Raw genomic sequence first — 26677 nt, 5'->3', positions numbered from 1 at the left:
TAGGAACAACTTACATGATGTCATATACTGGCCCTTTTTAACAAGTAAAGACTCCAAACTGGCCCTGTGTGAAGGATTTATTTTTCTCTGTCCTTTTTAAGAAAAAATTTCTTTAAAATTGCTAAATATGAGTATCTACAAATCTAGTGGTCTCCTGCCACTTCACCAGAAACAATCAAGCTAGAGAGCTAAAGGAAGCATTGATTTCTTATAACTCAGCACAGGGTACTTTCTGATGTCCAAACACTGTAGAGAAAGTGCTACCCCTAGAAATAAATTATACTCTATTTGGGTAAGTAGTAACTCTGATTTACCACCATGCTTGTTTACAGTCTCACTAATTCATAAGAGTTAATGACTGGCAATGGACTTCCTTGTCAATTATTTTAACTCACTACTCAATGATGTTTTCAGCAGATATTAAATAAGATAGTACCAGGATAACTGTTACATTCCCATAAACAAATACCATAAAATCTCAATTAATTGAAATCCAACTAACAGTCCTTTCAATTAAACTGTTTTTCCCCACTGTGCTCACATTTTAGTAGAATGATTATTATCACAAGATAAGCTTGTGTCAGAGATTTATTAAAACCATCAGCAGTAACAAGTCAAATTCCAGGAAAAGCCCTGAGGTTGGTATAGATTCAGCCTAGTCTCTTGCTTGCTAATTCTAATCCTGGGCCATGATCACTGATTTCTACCATGAAACCCTTAAAGTCATGAACCAGGGTTCAGTTCAGGACGTTATCCAAGGAGACTCTGAGAAAGCCCGGGGCCTACAATTCAGGGCCCTGGAAAAAAGCAGTCACCTAAACCACTTATACTGCTTTTGACAGACAGGAATGGGGAGGTCCAAAACCTGATATGAGAAGGATAGGTAGGCCACTGGAAAGTAATCCCATGATTCTGGATATTTGATTAATCATTAGGTCAAACAAGCAGGCAGTTGCAACAGCACAGAGCCTAAAGCAAAAACGCTGAGTCCCAGAGAAACTAGAGTTCATAAAGAAAAAAAATTCAGTTATTTAGGTAGTTGACTTTACTGATTCATCCAGTAAAATTAGTTAATTAAATTTATATATTTATTGCAAAAACTCTGATACAGGAAAATAAGACAGGCTCTCAGTGCTTACAAATGGGGGTTTTTATAGCCAATCATGAAAGGGTTCATAATCCATTTCTTTCACTTAACCACTTGTAATTCTGAATTTTGTGTCAAACTGGTTAGACTATAGAGCTCACCCATTCTGCTAACCTAGGTGTTATTTGTGAAAGTATTTTGTAGATGTTATTAATATAAACAGTCAGTTGACTTTAAGTAAAGGAGATTATCACTGATAACGAAGTCTGTTGAATGCCTTAACAGAAAAGAAGAAATTCTGCCTCAAGCCTGAAACATTAACTCCTGCCTGAGTTTCTGATGATGCCAACCTGCACTACAAATTTTAGACTGGCCTCCCCCCATAATCTCATAAGCCAAATCCTTAATAATAAGTAAGTGGGTGGTTGTGGTTTAGTCACTCAGTCATGTCTGACTCTTTGAGTCACCATGGAATGTAGCCTGCCAGGCTCTTCTGTCCATGGGATCCAGGCAAGAACACTGTAATGGGTTGCCATTTCCCTCTCCAGGTAATAAATCAGTAAATATCTCCATATCGCCTACTGGTTCTGTTTCTCTGGAAAATTCTGACTGATATACTATTCATGTGACCTTAAGCAAGTTACTCAACCACTTTGAGCCCCAGTCTCCTCATGTAAAAAGTAGGGGTAATAACTACTTTATAGAGATGCTGAGATTATTAAAATGATGATCGAATGCCTTTTACACTGTATTACACATATTCAGTTCAGTTCAGTCGCTCAGTCGTGTCCGACTCTTTGCGACCCCATGAATCACAGCACGCCAGGCCTCCCTGTCCATCACCAACTCCCGGAGTTCACTCAAACTCATGTCCATCGAGTCGGTGATGCCATCTAGCCATCTCATTCTCTGTCGTCCCCTTCTCCTGACCCCAATCCCTCCCAGCATCAGATTCTTTTCCTGTGAGTCAACTCGTCGCATGAGGTGGCCAAAGTATTGGAGCTTCAGCTTTAGCATCAGTCCTTCCAATGAACACCCAGGATTGATCTCCTTTAGAATGGACTGGTTGGATCTCCTTGCAGTCCAAGGGACTCTCAAGAGTCTTCTCCAGCACCACAGTTCAAAAGCATCAGTTCTTCGGTGATCAGCTTTCTTCACAGTCCAACTCTCATTAAGGGTTAATAAATGCTATTTTCTGTCTTTTTAAGACAGATCTGACATCATAGCTTTGACCTTCTGCTTGTTCTGACTTTGGATAACTTTCTAATCTTTCTGGTTCTTTGAGAAAAATAACTATTCTACATCTGTGGAACCCCCTAGAATAAGCTGACCAAACAGAAATGGTGACTGAAAACTGGTGTATATAGTATATGAACCAGAAGGCAAACACAAGTATAAAGATGGAGGAACCAGGTATAAGGAGAGAGGAGGACACTGGGCAAGAGGAAAGGGGAGGGGGGAAGGAATATCTTGAGTATTCTGAAACTTAACATACCAAACGCTTAAGAAAACAATAACCTCACTTGCCTCAGATAGACACGTGTTGCATACACATGCATATAAATACATACACATTTTAAATATATTAAACTGTTAGAAATAAATCAATAATGAAAGACCTATTAATCCTAGAAGAAAATATTGTAGGAGCTTGAGATAAAAGTTTAAGATCTCCTTCATAAGCAAAACCCTAAATTTTACTATATTAAAATGTAAAAATGGTATGCAAAAAAATTATTAAACCAAAGTTGAAAGCAAGTGACAGACAGGGAGAAGATATTTGGAATGCATTTAACCCATCAGGAATAATCAAAAGACTCCCGCAAATCCATAAAATAAATGACAACTCAGTAGGTAAAAATGGCAAATGATTTACACAGCCAATTTACAGAAACAAAAACACAAACGGCCAATACACACACAAACAAATAATTAACCCATTAGTTCTCAGAAAATGCCAGTCAAAAATATAAGCTATTAATTTTCACATATTATTTACAAAAAAATTAAAGTCTGATTTTGTTAATCAAGTGGGACCTAATAAATTTAGAAGCTTTTGCAAAGCAAAGAAGCCATTGACACAGCAAAAAGACAACCTATAGAAAGGGAGACAACATTCACAAATGATGTGACTGACAAGGGATTAACATTCAAACCACAAAAATAGCTCATACAACTCAATATCAAAACAAGAAACAACCCAATCAAAAATTGGACAGAGGACCTCAATAGACTTTGGAACAAAGGAGACTTACAGATGTCTAACAGGCACATGAAAAGATGCTCAACACTTCTAACTGAAAAATGTAAATCAAAACCACAGAGTTTTCACCTTACATCTATCAGAATGGCTGTCATCAAAAAATCTGCAAATAATAAATGTTGGTGAGTGTGTGGAGAAAAGGGTACTCTTGTACAGGGTTGGTGGGAATGCAAGTTGGCTCACCCACTATTAAAAAGAATATGGAAATCTTTAAAAAAACAAAAACAGAACTACCATATGAGCTAGTAATTCCACTCCCGGATATACTTCTGAAAAAAAAGAAAGCACTAATTTGAAAAGATACACACATCCCAATGTTCATAGCAGCACTACTTACAATAGCCAAGACATGGAAGTAACCCAAGTGCCCATCAACAGAGGAATGGATAAAGAAGATGTGATATATATATATATATATATATATATATATACACACACACACACATCACACACATATATATATGGAATATTACTCAGCAATAAAAAATGAAATACTGCCATTTGCAGCAACATGGATGGAACAGGAGAATACTATGCTTAGGGAAGTAAGTTGGAGAAATACAAATACTAGATGATATCACTTATATGTGAAATCTGAATGATAAAACATGAATGTATATGCAAAACAGACTCAGAAACATTTAAAATAATTTTGTGGTTATCAAGGGGGAGAGGGTAGGGGATGAGATGGTTGTATGGCATCACTGATTCAATGGACATGAGTGTGAGCAAACTCCAGGAGATGGTGAAGGACAGGGAAGCCTGGCATGCTGCAGTCCATGGGCTCACAAAGAGTCAGACATGACTGAGTGACTGAACAACAACCAAGGGTGGGGTAAGAGACAAATTACAGGTATAGGATTAACAGATACAAACTACTATATATAAAATAGATAGATAGACACAGAGAAAGGACTTGTGGACACAGTGCGGGAAGAAGAAAGAGGGACAAATCGTGAGAATAGCACTGAAATATATATACTACCTTATGTAAAATAGTGAGTCAGAAGTTGATATATATGACAGGGAGCCAAGACTGACACTCTGTGATGACCTAGAGAGGTGGGATAGAAGGGGGATGAAAGGCTCAAGAGGGAGGAGATATAAATATAATTATGACTGATTTCTGCTATTGTACGGCAGAAACCAACACTATAAAGCAATTATCCTCCAATTAAAAAAGATAAGCAACAAGAATTTACTGTATAGGGAATTATAGCCATTATCTTATAATAACCCATCTCGCATTATAACCTGCAAAAATACTGAACCAATATGCTGTATACCTGAAACGAACACAATATTGTAAATCAAATACACTTCAATTTTTTAAAGTCTGATTTTGTTAATAATATTTGCATAAGATGTGAAGAAAATGCCATGAAGAACTCTGGAGGGAAATTTGATAATGCATAATTATTAACATTGCTTGTACCCACAGATAAAACAACTTTAATCAGCTCCATTACCCTTTCAGAAAAAACTTGCATCTGAACACACAAAGTGATATACAAAATTGCTGATTGCAGCCCTGTTTCTACTAGTGACAATTTGGAAACAACCTAAAAATGCAGGAATAAGAGAACAGCTAAGTCAACTATACAGCATCCATATTACAGAATGATACAAAGCTAGTAAAATGAATGAGCTAGATACACATGCACCAACAAATACTCTTCCTAGACACTTCGCACAGAGTTGGACACGACTGAAGCGACTCAGCAGCAGCAGCCACTTTGCTGAGTGAAGAAAAAACAAGTTGCAAGACACTTTGTACAAAATAATGCCAATTATGTGATCATGCACACAGGCATGCAGAGGCACCTACACACAGACACACACACACACACAATGCTGCCGCTGCTGCTGCTAAGTCGCTTCAGTCATGTCTGACTCCATGCGACCCCATAGACAGCAGCCCACCAGGCTCCTCTGTCCCTGGGATTCTCCAGGCAAGAACACTGGAGTGGGTTGCCATTTCCTTCTCCAATGCATGCATACATGCTAAGTCACTTCAGTTGTGTCTGACTCTCTGTGACCCTATGGACAGCAGCCCACCAGGCTCCTCCGTCCACAGGATTCTCTAGGCAAGAACACTGTAGTGGGTTGCCATTTCCTTCTCTACACACACACAATAGGAACAAATATATATATATAAGTATGAAAAAGCCTGGCAAAATTTTGTAATCAGTTCAGTTCGGTTCAGTCGCTCAGTCATGTCCGACTCTTCGCGACCCCATGAATCACAGCAGGCCAGGCCTCCCTGTCCATCACCAACTCCCAGAGTTCAAACTCATGTCCATCGAGTCGGTGATGCCATCCAGCCATCTCATTCTCTGTCGTCCCCTTCTCCTCCCGCCCCCAACCTTACCCAGCATCAGAGTCTTTTCCAGTGAGTCAACTCATCGCATGAGGTGGCCAAAGTATTGGAGTTTCAGTTTTAGCATCAGTCCTTCCAATGAACACCCAGGATTGATCTCCTTTAGAATGGACTGGTTGGATCTCCTTGCAGTCCAAGGGACTCTCAAGAGTCTTCTCCAGCACCACAGTTCAAAATCATCAATTAAATTTTGTAATGATAAGAATCAAACTCATGGAAGTAGTTAATTCTGAGAAAAAAGAGTAGACTGGAGCTGAGACTATTGTCTCATATATAATATTTCATTGTTAAAAAATAAGAATGTAATTGATATTAATTAAAAAGAAAAGAAACCCTGAAGCCCTGCAATAAGAAGACAAACTGCTGAAGAAGTCTCGCTGGCATGACATAATTCTCCTTGTTCACAGCTACGAACTACTTGGCCCTGCGCATCTCTTTTGGCTAAGGCTCCACAACTCTACATTTTCTCAGCACCAGGGCACAGATCTGTCCAAGTCAATGAAATCTTCCCTGGACTCAGGCACAAAACCATATACACATAGGAAAATGGTACTGGATCTAAGAGATTTGAAATAAAGTTCATCCCAACTCACCAAAATGTCCAAAGTCCTCCATCTTCTAATAGGTTGCAGGGCTGAAAGCCAAAACAAAGAAAAAAAAAAGGTCAACACATTCATATTTTGACAGTTCACACTTTTCTGCTTGTGATACTCTGCATTTTGGTCCTTCTTCAGCTGTTTCAATAGGTATTTTTGCATTTTTAAAACGTGCAACCTTGTAGCTACCATCTGTTTCTCAATTGCCAAGCACCAACTATATAAACTTTTTTTTTTAAGAAAATAAGTGATCTTTGGAGTTTTCCTCCTTGCACTAGTATATATCCCAGGCATCTGAAATAAGAATACTCTAACAACAGCAAAATGACTAGAACTTGTTTCATCAAACAATTACCTTTGATGCAGATTGTGTTTCACGACAAAAGCACTGTATCATGCTTATACAAGGCAATTAAGCTACAACATGGCAAACACTTTGACTACTGGATTATAAATTGTAAATATCATAGAAATAATTTTTAAAGGTACCAATTTTGAACACTTACTGTGAGTCAGTCATTCCACCACAATTTAAAATATATTAGTGCATTTAAAGTTTAATCCTATAGCAAATTGTAAAGAAATCCTTATCAGCCCACTTGTTAGATATATCTTTGAATCTAGTTTTGTTGCATACCAAAGACAGCAACAACTGCATACATACATACATACATATATATATATATATATATATATATATATATATACACACACACACATATACATATATATCTCAAATGGAAAAGCTGACTGAGCAAGTGACCCCATGGGAGCTTGCTTGGTAGCAGGGACTCTCACACATCTTTGTACCATACACAACACACAGCCCAGTTACTTGCACGTAATACTCAACAAATGTTTGTTCAGTAAGTAAATAAATATAAAGTTACATAAAAATAAAATTGAAAGGCTTTCAATATGCTATTCCATTCTTAAATACACTATTTTTAATTCATTCTCAGTATAATATTACTTGCTAAAGACAGTACTCCATTCAAAATAGTTATCTTAGAACTCGTCACTTACTAGAAGCTAGATGAGCCAAAAAGAAAATTGCAAAATTAAAACAAAATCAATGAATGCATTTGAAATTTTATGAAATACTACCTGTGACATGCTTTTATCTTTGCTGTGAAAATTATAACAAATTTTAAACATTACACACCATATCTTCTCTTTTCTTTAAAAACCCTATAACTACCATTGGCCAAAAGCAATAAAAACATGAATATGGTAACCCACTCCAGTACTCTTGCCTGGAAAATCCCATGGATAGAGGAGCCTGGTAGGCTACAGTCCATGGGGTCGCAGAGTCAGACACAACGGAGAGACTTCACTTTCTTTCTAGCACCTGAAAAAAAGATATATAATGAACTAAATCTCTTCCCAGGTGGGAAGGTAAAATGGCTCAACCACTTTGCAAAAGAGTTTGGCAGTTTCTGGTTAAAAAAAAAAAAACTTAAATTTACCATATAAGCCAGTGACTCGGCTCCTAGGTGTTTAACTACATGCAATGAAACTTATGCTCACAGAAAAACATGCATGTGAGTATTTATACAGGATTTATTCTTAATCAACAAAATCTGGAAAAAAGTCCTATCAACTAGTGCACAAATAAATTGTGGTATATCACATGGTATAATTGAGTGTCAAAGCATTAGCAGTTCAAAGGAATGAACCATAGATATGTAACTACATGGATGAATGTCGAATCCATTGTAACAAGTGAAAGAAACCATCACAAAAGACTACATGCTGTAAGATTCCATTTATACATTTTGGAAAAGGGAAAACAGCAGGGCTGGAAAAGAGATGAGGGGGCACTGGAACTGATTCATATCTTAATTTTGTTGGTTTGCATTTATCAAAACTTACAGAACTATATGCTAAATAGGGTGAATTCTACTGTATGTAAATTATACCTCAGTTTTGTTTAACTTTTAAAAAAACCCTCACTTAAAGTACTTATAAAGAAACTATTCATGTTTTTACATTCTATCTTGCTTCAGAAAAGGAGAGGATATGGCTACAAACATATCTAAGGCAAAAGGTAATAAATTTTGTAATCATCTTAAAAATAAGTGCTATCATTTGAAATAACATAATAAATTCTGATGATCGAAGTTCCTTCCCCAAAAAAACTAAGCAAGGAAATCATTACAAAGAAAAAACTACACATTACAATTCAAATTATACTAGCACTGAGGTTAGGGTAAAAATGCATGCTATAATGCCTTTCCACTTTTCAAAGAATGGTCACAAGCCAAGTTCAGGGTATACCAGCTACTGATACTAATAGGGAGGGAAGTTCAGTGGGATACAGGAGTCCTACTGTTGTTCAGAAAAGGAAAAAAAATCCAATTTCTTAGGAACAGAAAGAGAATCAAGAATTATAAACCAAAAAGAAAAGGGAAGCAAGAACACTAAGATGAAACAGAAGTAAATACAGAAAGAAAAAATGGCAGAGTTAATAAAAAAAAGCCAATGATTGGTTATAAGGGGAAAACGCTACAACTGGCAAAGAAAAGATTATACCAATAAATTAAAAGCGGAAAATGAGAACTGCAGGCATATAAGGGTGTCTCCCATCTCAAGGTCTTTGATCTTATTGTTCACCCTGCTTAGGACACTCCTCCCCCAGCCCTTTCCTTGGCTGACTCAGCTTAAAAATAACCTCTTCAGAAAGGCCTTCCCTGATAAGGCAATCAAAAGTAGAACACTCTACTCACATGACAAGGTCTGTCTACAAGACTACAAGCTCTATAAATGAGGACAGAAACTTATCTATTTTTTTAACTGCCTCATCCTTAGTGACTCAATGAGAGCTTGACACACAGTAAGTACTCAAAAAATATATTCAACCACATGTTTTAAACAGAATATGAGGAAAACATAAATCCTCTTGGGTACTGTCAAATTTGGTAATCATAAAAAAGAATAAATTTATACTAAAAAATAAAAAAATCAATACTATAAGAAATAAAGAATGCATATGCTTCAAAACAAAAAAAAAAACAGTTTTTAAGACAAATGCTTAAGTCAAATGGAACTGAGATTCAGTAGAACTTCTTTTAAACTTTTTTAGATTACACATTCTTTTGCTTCAAACTATTTTTAAATACAGAAAAATAAGGTATGTTACTCATGTTACTGCATAAGGCAAATATGGTTTTATTCTAAATTGAGAAGAAAAATATCAAATAAGGGAATTCCAGGCTGATCTTCCTTTTCATCAAATAATGTATGTTTGTATATACACATATATATTATATATTATTCAAACTACTTATGTGTGTATAATCTGAACAAAATCTTAAGAAATAGAACACTAGAATATAATTTTTTTAAGTATCAACTATTGTTGTTGTTCAGTCACTAAGTCACGTCCAACTCTTTACGACCCCATAGACTGCAGCATGCCAGGCTTCCCTGTCCCTCACCATCTATAACTATTACTATTTATTCTATGAATACAGGCTAGAAAAACATGTTAATGGGAAAATAAATTATTTTTTCAATCAGCTGCCAAGAAACACTGGTGACATTCAACATGTTTTCTTGATTAACAAAATTAAATATTTTCATTCCTGACATGAAAAGGGCACATTTAAACAACAGAACCAATAATATATTTAATACAGAAGAATGACTGGAATTCAATGGCAACCCACTCCAGTACTCTCGCCTGGAAAATCCCATGGATGTAGGAGCCAGGTAGGCTGGAGTCCATGGGGTCGCTAAGAGTCAGACAAGACTGAGCAACTTCACTTTAACTTTTCACTTTCACGCATTGGAGAAGGAAATGGCAACCCACTCCAGTGTTCTTGCCTGGACAATCCCAGGGACAGGGGAGCCCGGTGGGCTGCCATCTGTGGGGTCTCACAGAGTTGGACACGACTGAAGTGACTTAGCAGCAGCAGCATGACTGGAATTACTTCTTTTAAAATCAAGAATACTCAAACTCTTCCAGAAAATTGCAGAGGAAGGTAAACTTCCAAACTCATTCTATGAGGCCACCATCACCCTAACACCAAAATCTGACAAAGATGCCACAAAAAAAGAGAACTACAGGCCAATATCACTGATGAACATAGATGCAAAAATCCTTAACAAAATTCTAGCAATCAGAATCCAACAGCACATTAAAAACATCATACATCATGACCAAGTGGGCTTTATCCCAGGGACGCAAGGATTCTTCAATATCCGTAAATCAATGTAATATACCACGTTAACAAATTGAAAAATAAAAACCATATGATTATCTCAATAGATGTAGAGAAAGCTTTTGACAAAATTCAACGTCCATTTATGATCAAAACCCTCCAGAAGGCAGGAATAGAAGGAACATTCCTCAACATAATAAAAGCTATATATGACAAACCCACAGCAAACATTATTCTCAACGGTGAAAAATTGAAAGCGTTTCCCCTAAAGTCAGGAACAAGACAAGGGTGCCCACTCTCACCACTACTATTCAACAGAATTTTGGAAGTTTTGGCCACAGCAATCAGAGCAGAAAAAGACATCAAAGGAATCCAAATCAGAAAAGAAGAAGTAAAAGTCTCACTGTTTGCAGATGACATAATCCTCTACACAGAAAACCCTAAAGACTCTACCAGAAAATTACTAGAGTTAATCAATGAATATAGTAAAGCTGCAGGATATAAAATCAACACACAGAAATCCCTGGCCTTCCTATACACTAATAATGAGAAAATAGAAAGAGAAATTAAGGAAACAAAACAATTCCATTCACCATTGCAACAAAAAGAATAAAATACTTAGGAATACATCCACCTAAAGAAACAAAAGACCTATATATAGAAAACTATAAAACATTGGTGAAAGAAATCAGAGAGGACACTAATAGATGGAGAAATACACTGTGTTCAAGGATTAGAAGAATAAATATTGTGAAAATGAATATATTACCCAAAGTAATTTATGAGTTCAATGCAATCCCTATCAAGCTACCAATGCTGTTTTTCACAGAGCTAGAACAAATAATTTCACAGTTTGTATGAAAATACAAAAAACCTCAAAGAGCAAAAGCAATCTTGAGAAAGAAGATTGGAACTGGGGGAATCAACCTGCCGGACTTCAGGCTCTACTACAAAGCCACAGTCATCAAGATAGTATGGTACTGGCACAAAGACAGAAATATACATCAACTGAACAAAACAGAAAGCCCAGAGATAAATCCATGCACCTATGGACACCTTATCTTTAACAAAACAGGCAAGAATATTCAATAGAGAAAAGACAATCTCTTTAACAAGTGATGCTGGGAAAACTGGTCAACCACTTGTAAAAGAATGAAACTAGGACACTCCTTAACACCATACACAAAAATAAACTCAAAATGGATTAAAGATCTAAATATAAGACCAGAAACTATAAAACTCCTAGAGGAGAACGTAGGCAAAACACTCTCTGACATAAATCACAGCAGGATCCTCTGTGACCCACCTCCCAGAATATTGGAAATAAAAGCAAAAATAAACAAATGGGACCTAATTAAAATTAAAACCTTCTGCACAGCAAAGGAAACTATAAGCAAGGTGAAAAGACAACCTTCAGAATGGGAGAAAATAATAGTAAATGAAGCAACTGACAAAGGATTAATCTCAAAAATATACAAGTAACTCCTGCAGCTCAATTCCAGAAAAATAAATGACCCAATCAAAAAATGGGACAAAGAACTAAACAGACATTTCTCCAAAGAAGACATACAGATGACTAACAAACACATGAAAAGATGCTCAACATCACTCATAATCAGAGAAATGCAAATCAAAATCACAATGACATACCATCTCATGCCAGTCAGAATGGCTGCTATCCAAAAGTCCACAAGCAATAAATGCTGGAGAGGATGTGGAGAAAACAGAACGCTCTTACACTGTTGGTGGGAATGCAAACTAGTACAACCACTATGGAGAACAGGGTGGAGAGTCCTTAAAAAACTGGAAATAGAACTGCCATATGATCCAGCAATTGCACTCCTGGGTATACACACTGAGGAAACCAGAACTGAAAGAGACATATGTACTCCAATGTTCATCACAGCACTGTTTATAGTAGCCAGGACATGGAAGCCACCTAGATGTCCATCTGCAGATGAATGGATAAGAAAGCTGTGGTATATATACACAATGGAGTATTACTCAGCAATTAAAAAAAATACATTTGAATCAGTTCTAATGAGGTGGATGAAACTGGAACTTATTATACAGAGTGAAGTAAGCCAGAAAGAAAAACACCAATACAGTATATTAATGCACATATATGGAATTTAGAAAGATGATAACGATAACCCTGTATATGAGACAGCAAAAGAGACACAGGTGTATAGAACAGTCTTTTGGACTCTGTGGGAGAGGACGAGGGTGGGATGATTTAGGAGAATGGCATTGAAATATGTATATTTTCATATGTGAAACTAATCGCCAGTCCAAGTTCGATGCATGATACAAGATGCTCGGGGCTGGTGTACTGGGATGAACCAGAGCAATGGGATGGGGAGGGAGGTGGGAGGGGTGTTCTAGATGGGGAACATATGTACACCTGGAACAGATTCATGTCAATGTATGGCAAAACCAATACAATAATGTAAATTAATTAGTCTCCAATTAAAATAAATAAATTTTTTAAAAAATGAATATCAATCTGTGAAAAAAGAATTTCGTTAATTAATTGCATAATTGTGAATTTTTACAGCACTCAGGCTTACCAGGTGGCACTAGCGGTAAATGAAACCACCTGTCAATGCAGGAGACACATGTTCACTTCCTTGGACCAGAAGATCCCCTACAGGAGGAAATGGCAACCCACTCCAATATTCTTGCTTGGGAAATTCCATGGACAGAGGAGCCTAGCAGGCCATAGTACATGAGGTGACAAGAGTCACACATGTGACTAAACAACAAGTATATGAGATGCCATTCCATCATCAACAAAATTTTTTAAAGTGTTTTATTTCCATGTTATCACCTCTAATCTCTGACCACTACATTTAAATTTCTCTTCCTAGAGTTGCGCTTATTTTAAAATATCATAGAGATGGCATCATGTACTATATAATCTTCTCTGCTTTCTCCAACTTTAATATAACACTTTGTAGATTTATATATTGTGTTATATATATTTATGATTTATTACTTTTATTAATGAGTAGTGTTTTGTTTATCCATTTACCAATGGAGGAACATCTGGGTTATTTTCAGTTTGGAGCTATATGAATAAAGCTGCTATGAACAGGTAAAAAAAAATAAAATCAGGAATAGACAAAAATAGAACCCCACAAATGTTTTCTTTTTTCCTGGTTGCCACTCTCTTTTAATGGAATATTGACTAAGATTATTAGAAAGAAAAAAAAAAGGAATTGAAGGTACATTTAGGAAAGGAAGATACTAAAAATCATTTTTTTTTTGCTTATGACCTGAATATAGAGTACTCAGAAAATCCAAAGAAGTCAACCAAAAAATTGCCAGAGGTAATAAAATGAGTTCATCAGAATTGTGAAGTAAATCCACAAAAATAAATTAAATGCAGCCCTATATACTAATAATACAGAAAATACAATGAATAACTCAAAAAAGAAATGAGATTATATCCTCACTATTAGAAACACTAATGCTTGTGCATTAAGTTTATGACATAAAGAAAATTGAGACCCTAATTAGTGAAAATTGAGTCCCTAATGAGTGGAATGGAGAAGGAAATGGCAACCCACTCCAGTGTTCTTGCCTGGAGAATCCCAGGGACTGGGGAGCCTGGTGGGCTTCCGTCTATGGGGTCAAACAGAGTCGGACATGACTGAAGTGACTCAGCAGCAATGAGTGGAAGATTTAAATAAATGAAGAAATATACCTATTTCATTGTTAGACTCAAGATAAGCGTACTCAAACTCACATATATATACTGCAAAACAGTTGTTAGAATTGTGTGATATTTTAACTAAACAAGGAGATTAATCAGTGGTACAGAGCAGTTAGAAATAGACTCAAATTATTATTATAATAACTAAAACTATTATAAAAAATATATGTAACACAGAAATGGATAATAGAATCCTTTATAAATGTTTTGCCAGGGTAAAAATGGTTATAAATAAAAACAAATAAATAACTTGGACCCATGCCTTACACTGTACATTTGCAACAAATGCCATATAACAATCAAAGCTTTAATGACAAAGTATTTTGCTAAATTATAAGGTAAAAGTGTGTTTAAAGAATTGAAATTCAGTGTCAGGAGAAGTTAGACAAACAAAGCTAGTATCTGAGAATAAAAATATATTTACAACGTTGGGCTAAGATTCAGCCAAAGCCGATGGGGAAGAAGTCCAGACAGACAGGCCAGTGCCTGGAGAATCTGGGGACAAGAGATGGCAGTCCAGGTAAGCAGTCAGCATTAGGGAAAGCCAGGAGAGGGGGCAGGTGCTGATGACCTGGTAGACAGGTAAAGCACAACAATGTGAAAGGCAATAGAGATGGGTATTATTTGGCTACGCAGATGATATTCAGAGTTAAGGTGCAAGTTCTGCAGTCCCAGTTGCTAGTCTGGGATTTCGAATCAAAACACAGATTCCTGAAAGAACAGGGGAGGAAAAAGCAAAGTACTAGTCTTATAAGAACGAGAATACTATGTAGATTGTCAAAGCAGAGGCCCTTTCATAGAACTGTTATGCAAGGTATATGCACAATGACAGGAATAAGGCAGAAACCAAGTTAGTAGAAAACTGATCCAGTCTAGGCTTAGTATACAAGCAGAGGTCAAATGGTTCCAACTATGAGGATTTAACGAGCTCTGGGTTAGTGAACCAGATCGCTTGCTATGAAATGGCATTTTATTCCAGCTATGGAAGGGAGATATATTTCTGACTTTTAAAGAAATAGAGTATGTCATCTCATACAAGACAAATGTATTCAAATGTCTTAAAAATAAAAAGGCTGTTAAGCTATGAAATGTAATAAAATGAGTATCAAAAGAAAGTATCATAATGGGAAAAATTCATGAGAAAAATGTAACTGATAAAGGCTCCCTATCCAACTTGAATAAAAAATTAATGCACATATATCAGGCTAATACTCAGATTCTACTTGATAAGTTAACAAAGATGAACAGGCAGTTTATATAAAAAGAAGTGGAAAAAGAGAAAGGCTCAATAGTAATTAAATGAATATAAATTAAACAAAAGTTCATTGCTTATCTATTAAATTAACAAAAACAATTTATAGACTCAATTGCAAGCAAGAATTTGGGGAAATGGGTGTGCTAATACATTGCTGTTGGCTCTGTAAATTGACTCAGTTTTGCAGGATGGTAATTAGGCTATATCCAAAAAGAATAAAGAAATCTTTCATATTTTTTTCCTAGCAATTCCATTGTAGGGAATACACCCCTTGGGAAAAAAGTCATGGTTTTATTTTTTCCAAAAGGAAAACAAGATTAGTACTATGATTCTCATGGCAGTTCTCTATACAACTTCTATAAAGAATAGGTAGAGTCCAAATGCTTTCTATTACTGAAATGGTAACAAAGAGATCTTTTGTAGGCATTAAAAATGACAAATGAGAGGAATTTGTTATATATAATACGTAAAACTGTTATGTGAAAAAAATCATAGTACAAAATATTAAATACACAACAATACAACCATGTCAAAAGGTTTAAGACTGTTTATAAATTTATATTTCTTCTGCCCGTTTTAGTAAGATATATTTTCCTAGGAGTTTGCCCATACCGTCTACATTTTCATATTTACCAGTGTAAAGTTATTCATATCATCTTTTTCACCTTTAAAAATCTATTGGGATGTTTCCCTTTTAATCCCTCACACTGGCTATTCTCATCTTTACTTGGATAATGTTGTTACAAATTTATATATTTTATTAATCATTTCAAACAAGCAACTTTTCATGCTGTTGAATTTCTCTACTGTAGGTTTGTTTTCCATTTCATATCTGTTCTTGTCTTTATTTTCTTTCTTCTGGATATTTCTGGTTATCAGAAGATAATTAACCTTATTTTTTAAATTTTTATCCTATTAGAGTGATATTTGTATTCTTAAATATATTAGTAAGTTGATAGGCTGAAAAGGAATGATATAAATATCCATTACATGAAGTTAGAAGAGGAGCAGCAAATTAAATTCAGGAAATATAGGTAAGGAAATTGGGGTTGACATGTACACACTACTATATTTAAAATAGATAACCAACAAGGACCTACTGTATATCACATGCAATTATGCTCAATATTCTGTAATAAATGGCAAAATAATTTGGAAAAGAATGGATACATGTAAGTGAATTACTTTGTTCTTTTCCAAATTATTTTGCCATTTATTACAGAATATTGAGCATAGTTGGATGTGATATACAGTAGGTCCTTGTTGGTTATCTATTTTAAATATAGTAGTGTGTACATGTCAACCCCAATTTCCTTACCTATATTTCTTGAATTTAATTTGCTGCTCTTCTTCTAACTTCATGTAATAGATATTTATATCATTCCTTTTCAGCCTATCATCTTACTAATATATTTAAGAATACAAATATCCCTCTAATAACAGCTATATCCCATAGTGTTGATATATATTTTATCATTAAATACAAAATATTTTCTAATGCCCATTGTAATTTTTTATTTGACTTATTGATTATATAGAAGTATAGAGAAGGCTCTACACATGGACATCACCAGATGGTTGACACCAAAATCAGATTGATTCTATTCTTTGCAGCAAAAGATGGAGAAGCTCTATATAGTCAGCAAAAACAACACCAGGAGCTGACTGTGGATCAGATCATGAACTCCTTATTGCCAAATTCAGACTTAAATTGAAGAAAGTGGAGAAAACCACTAGACCATTCAGTTCAGTTCAGTCGCTCAGTTGTGTCCAACTCTTTGCGACCCCATGAATCACAGCACGCCAGGCCTCCCTGTCCATCACCAACTCCCGGAGTTCACTCAAACTCATGTCCATCGAGTCAGTGATGCCTTCCAACCATCTCATTCTCTCTCGTCCCCATCTCCTCCCACCCCCAATCCCTCCCAGCATCAGACTCTTTTCCAGTGAGTCAACTAGTTGCATGAGGTGGCCAAAGTATTGGAGTTTCAGCTTTAGCATCAGTCCTTCCAATGAACACCCAGGATTGATCTCCTTTAGAATGGACTGGTTGGATCTCCTTGCAGTCCAAGGGACTCTCAAGAGTCTTCTCCAGCACCACAGTTCAAAAGCATCAATTCTTCGGCGATCAGCTTTCTTCACAGTCCAACTCTCACATCCATACATGACCATGGGAAAAACCATAGCCTTGATAGACGGACCTTGGTTGGCAAAGTAATGTCTCTGCTTTTCAATATGCTATCTAGGCTGGTCATAACTTTCCTTCCAAGGAGTAAGCGTCTTTTAATTTCCTGGCTGCAATCAGCATCCGAGGTGATTTTGGAGCCCAAAAAAAAAGTCTGACACTGTTTACACTGTTTCCCCATATACCTCCCATGAAGTGATGGGACCAGATGCCATGATCTTCATTTTCTGAATGTTGAGCTTCAAGCCAAACTTTTCACTCTCCTCTTTCACTTTCATCAAGAAGCTTTTGAGTTCCTCTTCACTTTCTGCCATAAGGGTGGTGTCATCTGTATATCTGAGGTTATTGATATTTCTCACGGCAATCTTGATTCCAGTGTGTGCTTCTTCCAGCCCAGCGTTCCTCATGATGTACTCTGCATAGAAGTTAAATAAGCAGGGTGACAATATACAACCTTGACGTACTCCTTTTCCTATTTGGAACCAGTCTGTTGTTCCATGTCCATTTCTGACTGTTGCTTCCTGACCTGCATACAGGTTTCTCAAGAGGCAGGACAGGTGGTCTTGGATTCCCATCTCTTTCAGAATGTTCCATAGTATGACCTAAATCAAATTCCTTATGATTATACAGTGGAAGTGAGAAATAGATTTAAGGGACTGGATCTGATAGAGCACCTGATGAACTATGGACGGAGGTTCGTGACGTTGTACAGGAGACAGGCATCAAGACCATCCCCAAGAAAAAGAAATGCATAAAAGCAAAACGGCTGTCTGAGGAGGCCTTACAAATAGCTGTGAAAAGAAGAGAAGCCAAAAGCAAAGGAGGAAAGGAAAGATGTTCCCATTTGAATGAAGAGTTCCAAAGAATAGCAATGAGAGATAAGAAAGACTTCCTCAGTGATCAACGTAAAGAAATAGAGGAAAACAACAGAATGGCAAAGACAAGAGATCTCTTCAAGAAAATTAGAGCTACCAAGGGAACATTTCATGCAAAGATGGGCTCAATAAAGGACAGAAACGGTATGGACCTAACAGAAGCAGAGATATTAAGAAGAGGTGGCAAGAATACACAGAACTGTACAAAAAAGATCTTCACGACCCAGATAATCACGAAGGTGTGATCACTCACCTAGAGCCAGACATCTTGGAATGTGAAGTCAAGAGGGCCTTAGGAAGCATCACTATGAACAAAGCTAGTGGAGGTGATGGAATTCCAGTTGAGCTATTTCAAATCCTGAAAGATGATGCTGTGAAAGTGCTGCACTCAATATGCCAGCAAATTTGGAAAACTCAGCAGTGGCCACAGGACTGGAAAAGGTCAGTCTTCATTCCAATCCTCAAGAAAGGCAATGCCAAAGAATGCTCAAACTACTGCATAATTGCACTCATCTCACACGCTAGTAAAGTCATGCTCAAAATTCTCCAAGCCAAGCTTCAGCAATATGTGAACCATGAACTTCCAGATGTTCAAGCTGGTTTTAGAAAAGGCAAAGGAACCAGAGATCAAATTGCCAACATCTGTTGGATCATCAAAAAAGCAAGAGAGTTCCAGAAAAACATCTATTTCTGCTTTATTGACTATGCCAAAGCCTTTGACTGTGTGGATCACAATAAACTGTGGAAAATACTGAAAGAGATGGGAATACCAGACCACCTGACTGCCTCTTGAGAAAGCTGTGAACTGGACATGGAACAACAGACTGGTTCCAAATAGGAAAAGGAGTACGTCAAGGCTGTATATTGTCACCCTGCTTCTTTAACTTATATTCAGAGTACATCATGATAAATGCAGGGGTGGAAGAAGCACAAGCTGGAATCAAGATTGCCAGGAGAAATATCAATAACCTCAGATATGCAGATGACACCACCCTTATGGCAGAAAGTGAAGAGGAACTAAAAAGCCTCTTGATGAAAGTGAAAGAGGACAGTGAAAAAGTTGGCTTAAGCCTTCTCCCACAGAGTCCAACAGTCTGTTCTTTACATCTGTATTTCTTTTACTGTCTCTAAAAAGCAGAGACATTACTTTACCAACAAAGGTCTGTCTCATCAGGCTATGGTTTTTCCAGTAGTCATGTATGGATGTGAGAGTTGGACTTATAAAGAAAGCTGAGCACTGAAAAATTGATGCTTTTGAACTGTGGTGTTGGAGAAGACTCTTGAGAGTCCCTTGGACTGCAAGGATATCTAACCAGTCCATCCTAAAGGAGATCAGTCCTGGGTGTTCATTGGAAGGACTGATGTTGAAGCTGAGACTCCAATACTTTGGCCACCTGATGAGAGGAGCTGACTCATTGGAAAAGACCCTGATGCTGGGAAAGATTGAGGGCTGGAAGAGAAGGGGACGACAGAGGATGCCTTGGTTGGATGGCATCACCGACTCAATGGACATGGGTTTGGGTGGACTTTGGGAGTTGGTGATGGACAGGGAGGCCTGGTGTGCTGTGGTTCATGGGGTCGCAAAGAGTCAGACAGGAGTGAGTGACGGAACTGAACTGATACTGCTAATTCTGCAAGTATTTCATAACTCATTATTTTGCTATTGATTTCTAGCTTGATTCCATTATGGTCAAATGATGCAGTCTGTGTAATTTAAATCCATCAAAACTTATTAAGATTTGTTGTATGGCCCAGCAAAGGGTCTATTTCAGAAGCATTTCCGTATCTAAGTAAAATACATATATATAATCCGCAAGTATTAGATGCAGTGCTTCCCTTGTGACTCACAGTAAAGAATCTGCCTGCCAATTCAGGAGACCAGGTTCAATCTCTGGATAGGGAAGATCCCCTGGAGAAGGAAATGGCAACCCACTCCAGTATACTTGCCTGGAAAATTCCATGGGCAGAGGACCCTGGTGGGCTACAGTCCATGGTGTTGTAAGAGTTGGAACTGACTGAGCATGCACAGATGATGACGACGATGATCGTTTTCATGCAGTAGAATGTTGGCAAATGTTTAACAACTGACTCTCAGATACCCAGATGTGCACTGCTGGACAATCTCCATGGTGTGAATACTCTCACTATGGCCAACTGCAAGCAATCAACACGAGATCACTGATGCACACCTGTGACTCTCATAAGTCACTATGGGCCCATTCTATTTTATCATCATTTACATGTCTTATTAGAACAAGTTATCAGTTGAAGAGTTCAGTATTCAATATCCTGACTCATTTATTGCTATGGACTGAATATTCGTGTCCCCAAATTCATATGTTGAAATCTAGAAGGTTGGAGTTTTGGGAGGGGCTTAGGTCATGAAGGTAGAGCCTTCATGAATCGTAATTGTGGTCATAGAACTCAGGGAACGGCCTAGTCCTCTTCTGCCGTGTGAGGTTTTTCTACAGCTAGAAAATTGCCGTATATAAGGAAGTGGACCCTCATCCAACACCAAATCTACCAATCCTAGATTTCTCAGCTTCCAGAGGTGTAAGAAATAAATTGCTTTTTATAAGTCACCTAGTTTATGGAATTTTGCTATAGCACCCTGAATTAAGATATTTTCTATTATTTACTAAGAGAGGTTTGTAAAATCTCTCTGTGAATATACCAAATTTCCCTGATATTTTGGTCAATTTTTGCTTAATGTATCTAGAAGCTATCTTATTAGGTACATATGAAATTTATAATTGTTTCATCTTCCTGAGTGGCTAAAACACTTTGTTAAATACAATCTGGTTTATACTGTGATAATTCTTTTTGCCTTAAAGTCTACTTTATTGGGATAGAAGGAGATACTGTCCAGGAGAGAGCTACGTTTGCTAGATTTCCTAAACCCAGTCATACAGCCAAGACTTGATGTGGCCATGCTTCTCCTACTCTTTGAATGTCCCATCAGATATTTATTCAGATGAAAAGCCTGTTTATTATTATCTGAACCAAGATCTCAAATTCATTTTGTATAAAATGCTTTTGCATGGTTTCAATATACACTGAATTGTCCAGGAAAGCAACTACTTATATAAACAGAAGATTGTACTGTGTTTTGTTTATAACTTAAGCAAGAATTGTTTATCATTTAAGATAATTATATGACCAAAGGCAGCAAATATCACTGTATTTAAGTCATCAACACAACATCCTACATTTATAGAAGCTGTATTCATAGTGGTTCAATGTGTGGATGGAAAATGTTTATTATATAGTAGTACCTGAACATATACATATATAAATACATATTCTATTAAAATTATTTCCCCTTATTTACCATTTATAGTACAGTTATGAATTTATACACATTCCTTTATAAAGATTATATTATCTATGAGCTTCATTACAGCTTTAAAGATAAAATCACAAAATATTTGCTATAGTTTAGTATAGTTTAGTTAAAGTATTTTGCTGAATATTTTAGGAGAAAAGGTTGTTTTGAATATGGTCACTTTTTTATAGAAATTGCAAATAACTCTGAAGACATATGGTTTCAAATTTTCTGAAGACTAAAATCTGAACCCAGATAATTATATTCACAAAAGAGGTAACACAACATCAGCATGAATTATGTCTTTAAGTTGTCAACAACAAGGCATTTCTAATTTCTGTGATATTCAAACAAACCAGGTAGCCCACTATCAGTAAGCCAATTCCAAGAATATAAGGGCCATTTGAAATAACTCACCCAGTGGAAGAGACCTCAGATGACCCATCCAGTGCCAACAGCTTTGGCTGTTGCTGACCATCAATCCAAAGTCTTCATATTAATTTGGTTGTGACAAAACCAATTTTGGCCAATTAGAGTTAAATAAAAATAGATGTCCATGTCTTGCAATGTGAACCTCTCTCATGCAGACTTTTCTGATTATTCCAGCTCTTGAGAAGATTTTCTTCTCTAATGGTTACAGACTTTACAATATGTATATAACAATCTTATCCTTCAGCTCTCAGGGCAACATTATACAGTAATTAAGAGAGCAGCTTCTTAAAATACCTAGGCAAAACTTCAAGTTATTCTACTTATTAAATGTGTGACCTTGGACAAGTCACTTAACCTCACTGTGCCCCAATTTCCATCTGGAAAATGGAGATGATGATGATATCGAGTTCACAGAGATTATTGTGAAACATAACTTAATATGCATAAAATGCTGAGAACAGTGCCAGTTCTCATTACGTAGTTTTATTTGTTCTTTTAACCTATAGAACACAGGATATAGTGTCTGCTTACAAAGTACCAGTTAAGATGACTTTGCAGTATAAATCTGACCAAGGAATTAAACAAATTAAAAAAAATGGTCTACCCAGAGACCAAACCTTGAACACATTAGCATGAGCACTAACTCAAAGCTTCCCAAAGTGTGTTCAAAAGACAGTTTATCATACATATACTCAGGCTCTATTATGCATCAAGCACTGTGCTAAACCTTGGAGACACAGTAATGAATATCACAAATGTGATCTCTTCCATCCTTACAATGGAAGAGAGAAACAAGTAAGCAAACCATTTGAATTTAACTTTAGAAGCTGTATGATGATGGTGTAAAAGATTAAGAAAAAACATTTCCTTAATTTCTAGAGATATAGGGAAAAGCAGATGGACCTTAAGAGACGACTCTTCATGAAAGAAACATTCCAGATAGCAAGTAGGTTGGAGGAAGAATGATTTGATTATCCTACATTTTCCAGAGAGCTAAACGATGCCAGTAAGATCACATGTTTGGAGGGCAGGGTTTGGAATGCGGGTGAGCATGAGGAGGGGGGCTAGCAAAATGGAACAATGCTGTACAAGAGAATAACTATGCCTAACACTGCTGATTGATACACAGGAAAGTTGTTAAGAGAGTAAACCCTGAAAGTTCTCATCAGAAGAATTTTTTCCCTTTTTTTCTTTTTATTGTATCTAAGTGAGAAGATGGATGTTAGCTGAACCTACTGTGGCAATCATTTCAGAATATTATATATATATTTCAGACTATCATGCTATACATTTTAAACTTATCTGATGATGCATGTCAATTATTTCTCAATAAAACTGGAGGGGAAAGAATGAAGGGAGACATGTGCTGAATTCCACATTATGGAGTTTTAAACCATTGTTAGAACCCATGTTCATTGGCTCTTCAGTGTCTCATAAACTTGATCAGAATTCTGCTCTGTTGGACAATTACAAGTCAAAATTGCTGGTTAGCCTAGCTCAGATTATCAGTTTATTTTAAATGTTATTTTAAGCATCGCAATCTTTGAACATCTTACATCCTTTCAGTCTTGCAAGTTCTTCCTTGGCAAGAACACCACATTACTGCAAAATTAGAGTCCAGTGCTCCCTCTGTGAACTTTACTTTGACTTAATGTACCACACAGCTTCTGACAGTTTCTCATGGCACTCTAGGAGGATAAATTTTTTCTTCAGATCCCTATGACAATGTGAGAACTCCCAGAGGCAAGGACTTTTTAGATCTTTAGAATTTACTTCTAGGACTAGAGCTTCAGGAGCTGACAACTGCCCTCTCTCAAATTTAGTCCGAAATGAGTTAAAGATCATTTTAACAAATCCTATGGAAACAAACTCCTATGTGCCAGGTCCCACATTTAATGAGCATCATTATCTTTAAACCTTGTATTATAGATATTGCTGTAGGTGTCTGTCCTTTCACAAGATTTTTAACAGCAAAGGACCATATCTTTGTCACCTTTGGAATACACAGCACCTATAGGTAATACTCAATGTTTATTGCTTGATGGACAGATTATTAAATAAATGGTAAAGCTGCTTATCTCTATTATAAAACCTCATATATTCCATTTAAATATGGTTCTTAAAATGCTTTGTTTTGAAAGAGCTGTTAGCCCATTTAGAAAGCAAATTTTTTGCTCGTAACAAAAAATTGGGTAACTACAAGGTTTTTCAAAAGATGAACTGATTCTGAAAGCAGATGTATTTGATTTTGTGTTATGGTTGCTACAGGAACACCTAAATGCAAATTTCATTTTACATAAGACTCAGTTAAAATATTGATCAGAAAAGAGAGAAGAAGCTTCAAGCCAAGTCATAAAGTGACTTGAGAAACTGCTTTCTGATTGGAAGGGGAAAAAGGATTCTGTTTTATGTAATCAGTCTATTTCAGCATAGATGTAGAGTGGAGAGTTAGCAGCAAGGAAGCACAGAGGAGACGTTGCCAGTTTCCATCTCATGCTAAGATTCAGAAAAGCAGAAGAGGCAAAATAGCTAACTGCTAGCAGTTTAATTCCTTCAGCACTTAGTGATCTGGATTTCAACTTAAAGCTCACATCTTACGGTAAAATTCCCCTGCCCTTGGGAGGGTGAGGTGCCTTAACCCATGTTCTTATAGCACCAGGAAGCTCTTCTCTTTAATGTAAATTCTGGGAGATCAGAGGGCATGTCTTATTCATGCTTATATCCCAAGTACCTGGCCCAGTGGCTCGCTCCCCTATTCAGCCTCTTGTCTCACTCCCCACTTCGCAGGCCAGATGGGACAGAAAAAAGTTTCTGCAACAAGCTGCTCCCTCTGCTCACCTTTGGACCTTTATACAGACTGTTCTCCCTACCCTGAGCCCCAAGCCCTACCATTCCCTGACAAAATCTTTCCTATCCTTCAATTCTCTGTTTATAAACTTCTTCCTTCAAGACCTCCCTACTCTCCAAGTCTGGATGAGGGGGACCTCTGGGTGTTCCAGGTCTACCCTAACATGGCACTTATCTCATGCTAGTTTATTTCATGGTGGAAAAAAATACTTCATCTCATCCTCAGCACCTAGCACAGTACCTGCTACATCACATGAACTTAAAAAGTACTTGATGACTGCATTAAAAAAAAGATTGCCTACAGAAGACAAAGGAATCTGACAGGTGTGGGGTGATACAAGGATGCATATGACAAAAATTCTTGCTCACAACATCAGGAAGGATCCAAACAAATACATAATTAACGCCAACACAAGGCAGACTGTAATGAATGCTACAATTAAGGCAAACATGTACTATGAATTTTCTGGAACCATCTTGATTTCAAATAATCTATCACATTGTTCCTATAAGTATACTTATCGTTGTCAAAGCATGTGTCCTGATTTAGAGTTCAGCTGTAGTTAACACCAAAGTATAAGCAAATTGCTGTAGGGTATAGAAGATGGAAAGACTTATTAGAGGAAGTGCAATTTGAATTGGGCTTTGAATGGAGAGGGTGACAGGCAGAAAGAAATGAGTTAAGAGGAGAAAAATTTCAGGCAACGGAAATCAGCCTAAACAAGAGCTCTTAGGCAGGAAGGTGAAGGATGGAGCGAAGGAATGATGAATAAACCAGTATGACAGGAGTAGGAAATAAGAAGTCATCTTAAAGCTCGAGGAACATTAGAAATGACAAAGGAATTCCTGACTTTGGTTAGTTGTAAGCAGATGGTTATCTTTCTCATAAGGGAGCAAAATTGACTGTTCACATAGGAAGACAGGCTACAGAGGCGGTGACACTTAGGGAGGGGCCAGAGCCATGAAAGTTTCTTAGGGATAGGGAGAAATTGTAACTCTCAGAAGTTAGAAAGAAGCTTTGCTGGAGGGGGTGGGGATGTGGGAGGATGGAAAGAACAAGAATGCTATATACTTTTTAAATTTACTTTAACTTTGTATCGTCAATGATGATGTGCAAGTATTAAAAAGATTTCTATTCAAGGGTGGAATACAATTGAGTAGAACATGCTAATCTATTTTTCAGTTAAGCATGCCTACAGAAAGCATAATTTAACTGAAAGAAAGCAAAGTATCAAAGAGGGGATACTCTGAGTCCTAATATAGTGATAGTGATATCCCAGTACCTAAAGCTAATGTTCTATCCCTGGGTTGGGAAGATCCTCGGAGGAGGGCATGGCAACCCACACTAGTATTCTTGCCTGGAGAATCCCATGGACAGAGAAGCCTGGTGGGCTACAGTTCATGGGGTTGCACAGAGTTGGACATGAGTAAAGCAACTTAGCACACTCACATGGATGTATAGATCCACATTATTATCAACCAAGTTGTGCTTTTAATTTACTGACAGGAAGGACTGATTCTAAAGCTGAAACTCCAATACTTTGGCCA

At 36.9% G+C, this 26677-nt stretch overlaps 1 long non-coding RNA gene across 5 annotated transcripts in view; it reads right to left on the bottom strand.

Moving 5' to 3' along the window:
* Positions 1 to 26677, bottom strand: part of LOC129563799 (uncharacterized) — a 519846-nt gene that overhangs the window by 12287 nt on the left and 480882 nt on the right. For 4 of the 5 annotated variants that reach the window (XR_016036934.1, XR_016036931.1, XR_016036933.1 and 1 more), the window contains one exon: positions 6324 to 6364. This is a non-coding gene — a long non-coding RNA (uncharacterized LOC129563799). Of the gene's footprint in view, positions 1 to 6323; positions 6365 to 7582; positions 7678 to 26677 lie in introns of those variants that run through there. The other variant, XR_016036935.1, reaches the window with a different exon arrangement.

This window comes from Moschus berezovskii, chromosome X (assembly GCF_049115385.1).
Source record: "Moschus berezovskii isolate FMDL1 chromosome X, NW_MosBer_1.0, whole genome shotgun sequence".
In the NCBI taxonomy this organism is placed as follows: Eukaryota; Metazoa; Chordata; class Mammalia; order Artiodactyla; family Moschidae; genus Moschus; species Moschus berezovskii.
This window is presented reverse-complemented; position numbering and strand designations above follow the sequence as displayed.